Below are 6,000 nucleotides of genomic sequence, written 5' to 3'. Positions count from 1 at the left end.
GTGAAAAACTAACTATACGAAACATTTTCCTTCATTGTCTTTTATTTTCAGATATTTTTTTTACTTGAAACTCATCGAGACCACTTTGATCACTAATATTCATTAAGATGACTAGTGAGCTGTAGTATTAGAGTAGAATTGTAGTATACAAAACAGTAACTAAAAAGTGCTTCCAGCTATATTCTGAAGTGTGCATTCAATGGACACTTTACTATTCTATATGTTCTATTCATGAACATAAAGACCTCTTGAAGACATAACATTTGGACTTTGTTTGGTGCTGTTCATGGAATTGAGTTTACTCTTTATGATCTTTGTGTTTACTGTATCATACTTGCAATACCAGCATTCAGAACAACATTACTCAATACTATTTTATAAACACATTTATTTAAATTTGTTATTGCTTGCAAAACTGTAGCTTTGCCTGCATTTATAAAAAAAACATGCTTTTTTTTCGTCCTGTATTACTGCTCCAACCATTTAATTGTAGTTAATGGTATTGAAGGCAACCATTTTATTCCTGTGAGTACACTGCATTTTGTAACCACTGCATGCTTGAAATGAGCTGAAACCTCTTGTGTGTGTTTGTACACTTCTGTTCGGTATGTTTTTGACCTATAAGTTTATAAAGTTGTCATTTTAAATGTCCTCGTCACTCATAGATCAGGTCATTTGGCATTTATAAGAGTGCCAGGAGATCTGTGCATAAGCGTTTTTTTTTCTCTCCACATAGGCTGTAAGGAATGAAATGTTCCCTGAAGCTGAACTGTGTTTTTCTCTTAATCTTTAAAGAACAGTTGGTGACTCACTGTAAGATGTACACTGAGCTACAGAACAGCTCCTCCTCCAAATGCCTTTTTTTCTGGAACAGTGCTTGCTAAAGGAAAAAAAGAGGGATTCCCCTAGACTACATCTGGCTTGACAGAAATGTGCTCTCGATATTAAAACCAAACAAAAGGACGTCCCTCAAAATGAAAAGACAGACACAATATGTTAGAACAGTCTCTTCAGTGCTCAGTTTGTTTGTTTTCTAAATATCAAATATCTTCCAGGCATGTCTGAGAGATATAAAAGACTAACACACACACACTCATACGCATATTTTCTCTCACTCAGTTGTGCAGATATCTTTATGGATGTAATGATTTTAATACCGTTGTATATACAGGAATCAGACATTGAATTTTAATATCTTTTATAAGACCTTTTTAAAGATTCTTTCCATACATTTTACGAGCCTAAAACCACTTTAGGTTTTAACCAGAAACTTAAAGATTTTTTGGTATTGCTATAATTGTGGATATAACCCTAATGTACTGTATAAACACTGTGTGCAGCTTTACTCTCTGATTAAACTCATCCTGTGGGATTTATAAGCTTTTTGAGAAATGAGGACGTCACCAATATCCTCATATTTCACCTTCTTTTTGTAATATCTGTGTCATACCCTTGTCATTATACAGATTTATGTCCTGATACAGTATGTCACAAAACACGTACACACACACATACACATATAAACATTTATTTTTGCTTTGAGTGATATTTTAACCAAATAACTTGCTCCAAATAACCTACAATATATATTTCACATTAGTGGTATTTTTGTATCTCATTTTGTGCACCGTTATTGCTGTTTATATGCGGAATTCCTGCTGCAGACACGATAGAATACCAAATCACTGTTAGAAGGAAATGAAAACTCAATTCAGTAGTTTATTTACCACAAAGGGAGGAAATATATTTGTCGCGGAGGATGTGTAAAGTGGGCCAAATCACCTTGGGGATTCATTTGTGCAATAGGCTTGTACTTACATTGAAAAAGACTTATTTACGAGGTTATGCAAGTGAACAAATAAACAGAACCGGCGCTGTTGTGGCCATTTTAATTAAATATGTACTTTTGCTCCAGGCTGTGAAGCCATTTTCTGACATCCATTTATATTGGAATGATTCTTAATCGAAGCAAACCATTTTCCTATTTATTTATTTTAAACACTTTATGCTGTGCCATCAATATTTGTGTATTTTTTATCTTAACACAATTATTAACGATCCAGGAGCCTATAATAACAATACTGTTGTGTGGTTCTGTCTCTCTAACTGCTTTATTTTGTGGGTGTAGGTATACAGGCTTGAAGTTTGATGCACTCTTGGTAGAGCTCCATGCTTGACTGCTTCAATCAGCCAGCCTACGAGAGCATTTAATTGCTTTGGTGAGTGGCACCCCAGTCCTTTCAATTAAAGCGCACCTGCGATTCCCTATTATCCCGCCTGTAAATGCAATTCGAGTGCGGGCATGTTCAGATTCACGGTGCTTCTCACACCTATCATTGGAAGGATATTTTCCGCCGAATGTAGCTAAGTCTTAAATTCTCCGGCAAGTGCCTCGCAAAACGGTCTATAAATCCAATCTGCAATATTGATGATTCTGCATTTCAGCAAAGCACTTTCATGTTAATACAGATCCCATGACAGGCATTTCTGAAGGCTGTCCTTCATTTTGAACTCCAGCTCAGTCCTGCTGGAGCATCAGTGCAATTAGCTGAGATGAAGGGTTTCATCAGTGTGTGTGTGAGAGACGGCTGTTTCCACACGCTCGTCTGTCTGACTGTGACTCGGGCAGCCCGTCTCCAGTCCTATACATATTTAAACATCTCCTAAGGCTGCTCCACACAAGGCCAGTGGGCAGAGCCATGGCACAACACAATAAGCATTCAGAAAGTAGGAGCATTAAATTTGGATTCCCGCCAAAAAGAGGAGGATTGTCTTTTTTAAGATACCGACCGACATGATCCTTGGTTGAAATGCATTTGCTCTTCTGTCGTGACATTTTCACTGGGGGATTTCCTTGAAGTGGAGTGCCATTGAGGGATTTTTGGTGTTTGATTGGTGGCTAATGTGTGATTACTAGGACAATTGTGCTGTTTTTTTATACAACATTATCATTCTGGAAATGTACCCATGTACATTTCTGGAGATTGCAAAATATTTAGCCAGAGCTATGTAAGGCTGCATTTTGTCTTTAAAACGAACCCTACGGGAAGTATGACATCGTTCCTTTTTGCGCTTACCAGCAAGCAGCTTACCTCCATGTGGATGACTTTTCTGCTGTTACTAGTTTGTCCAGTTACTCGCCACGTACGTACAAGTTGATTTCGACGATGGGGTTAGAGTGTGGTGAAGAACGGTTCCAGAAAAAAGGTAAGACAAAAAAAAAAGGCAAAAAATAAAATAAACAAGTAAATAACAGAGTGAGAATGTGGTGAAATTGGAAACGTGGTTATAATCAGGGAGCTTTTTTTCTGGATTGCTTTAAGAAAAAATGTCGGTTGGGTTTAGAGAAGTGGGTGGGTGGGTCAATCTGTGCCTTTAAAAACTCTATTGGTTAAGTTTAGGGAAGGAGGAGGGTGGGTCAGTAGATCGGGTCAGTCAGTGACGCAAATGAATCTCTGATTTATGTGAGAAAGGCAGGCGCGAATGACAATCAATCTTAATAAGCGTACACAGTGGCCTCTGGTGGATTCGCAAAACAAAAATTGCAAAAAACATACCTTCTGGGATGTATTTGTCGCTCTCCAGAAACGTAATGAGCCTGGCATATAGAATTTAAAATGGCTGAAAGTGATAAAATAAGCACCCACTTCGAATTGAATGGGTGTTATCAGTGGTTATCAGCTGATAGATGTGGGCCAGAAGGCTGTTATCATCCATCCACATGGTTAATCAGCTATACTAATAGAGAAAACTCCAGATCCAGATCTGTTTTCACAATCCTGTGATCGAGTTGGAGGTAGGGGTAGACGTTAATAAAATACAAATTTAATAAATAATATTGATGTGGCCGTCATGGTGGCACAGTGGCTAGCACAATCGCCTCACAGCAAGAAGGTCATTGGTTTGAGCCCCGGCTGGGTCAGTTGGCATTTCTGTGTGGAGTTTGCATGTTCTACCCGTGTTGCTGTGGGTTTCCTCCGAGTGCTCCGGTTTCCCCAACTGTCCAAAGACATATGGTATAGGTGAATTGAATAAGCTAAAATGGCTGTAGTGTATGTGTGTGAATGCAAGAGTGTATGGTTGTTTCCCAAGTGTTGGGTTGCAGCTGCAGGCGCATATGCATGGATAAGTTGGCGGTTCATTCCACTGTGGCAATCCCTGATTATTAAAGGGACCAAGCCGAAAAGAAAATAAATAAATAAATGAAATAATTCCTTCTAGCTGCAGCTGTATGTGATATATGGCTGATTAACTTTGTAAACGGATAATAACAGCCTTCTGAGCCTACCAGTAGGCCCATATCTATTAGCCAATAACCACTGATATTGTGCATTCTGTTCAACTGCAGTGTTATTGAAGTGTATTTAAATTTAATAACACATCATGAATAAAAAATTACACGTGCAACACTATGCTAGTGTTCAGCTTGAAGTTAACATGCAATCTGGAGATAAGTACAGGTAAAATTATGTTTCTGGTCGATTGATTTCTTAACTGCACATACCTGACGTGCTTTAAAAGTCTGGCTAGAAACATTTTGTTGTTGTATTTACTGTTTTAAATCTCTTTTCTTCTGTCTGGTTCAACCTTGTCTGCTCAACCTTGGTTTAGCAATAGAATTCCATCACTTTTCCTTTTGTTCTATTCTATTCTTTTGGCAGTGAGTGTGTGTTTGTGGGTTTATATTGATAAATTGCCTAGCCAGTCTGCCAATGCTGATTATTATTTCATAATGTAATCTGGAACCACTAGCAATAGAAAACAGAAACAATCAAAAACAAGTACTGTAATTAGGTTCACACAGCATCGGGGGTAGAAAAAATGATAATAATAAAACAATTGCAAACATTTAGGACTTTCTTTCTACTGTAGAACATATTTCTTTTCTTTTTTTTATCTGTTTAATGAGCTTTTACACAATTTTACAGTTACAGTTCTATATTCCTTAAAATATCCTTTATATTACACAGAATACAAAAATATGAAACTGAAGTTATGACTTTCAGTTTTTGATTAACCATCACTTTAAGTCAAGTGTTTGTGTGGTATGTGGCTGAAAAACATAATAGCAGCTCTGAAAGTGTGGAGAAGAAATTGCTAGCAATAATCTTCTTGACCTTGGAGTGCAAGTAGATCTCAGCCAGTTGTACACTACTGTCTGGACAAGCACAAAAACAAACATGCTCACATATAAACTGAAAAAAAAAAAAAAAAAAAAACATCTGGAGGGCTTGGGAAGATCTTCTTGTTTAGTGTTGCTTTTAAACCACTGGTGAAAGTATTAGATTCTATAAAGTCTGTTTCTATGTCAACTAATTCTAGTAATGCAAAAGGGCCAATTATTTCCTGTGCCAATATTCCCATGGTGTATTAATCTCACAGTGCAGTACATACTGTGATCTACATGATTCAAGCTGCTATTCAAGGGCACATACCCTTAGAAAATGGCAATTAAAATGAATTGACTAAAGTGGAGAAGATTTGGCCTCTGTAGAATCTCTCATTGCCTATATGTTTCAAACTTCCCAGAAAAGTAGGATCCACTTCAAAATGATAATGAATCATTCTGGCAGGCTTATAGAAGAGGTATCTTCTCCAAGGACTGCCTCTTTATTCAAATGAGAAAATAATGAACAGTTCAGATAATAAGACATATTTTAAATAATGAAATCGAAAAGTAATCCAAAAGTGTTTAACATAGTCCAAGATGGAATAACATTTTCCTTTCATTGAATTTTCACTGACTAACAAAGTATAGTAAAATACACCCAACTGGCTTGCAAACGTGCATGGATTAAGTAAGTTAGAGGATGGCTATCATTAATCTCCCTTACATCTCATTTGTGATTGAGTAAACATTATATTTCATGAGCTTTCATCACTGTTAAATAAAGGTAAACATATGTGAAAGTCTTGAACCAATCGATAATGTGTATGTTCTGAGAGCCAAGATGGGAGACTAATAAAGGGTAGATGCTGATTCTATATTAATAACCTACT

This window comes from Danio rerio, chromosome 9 (assembly GCF_049306965.1).
Source record: "Danio rerio strain Tuebingen ecotype United States chromosome 9, GRCz12tu, whole genome shotgun sequence".
NCBI lineage: Eukaryota > Metazoa > Chordata > Actinopteri > Cypriniformes > Danionidae > Danio > Danio rerio.
This window is presented reverse-complemented; position numbering follows the sequence as displayed.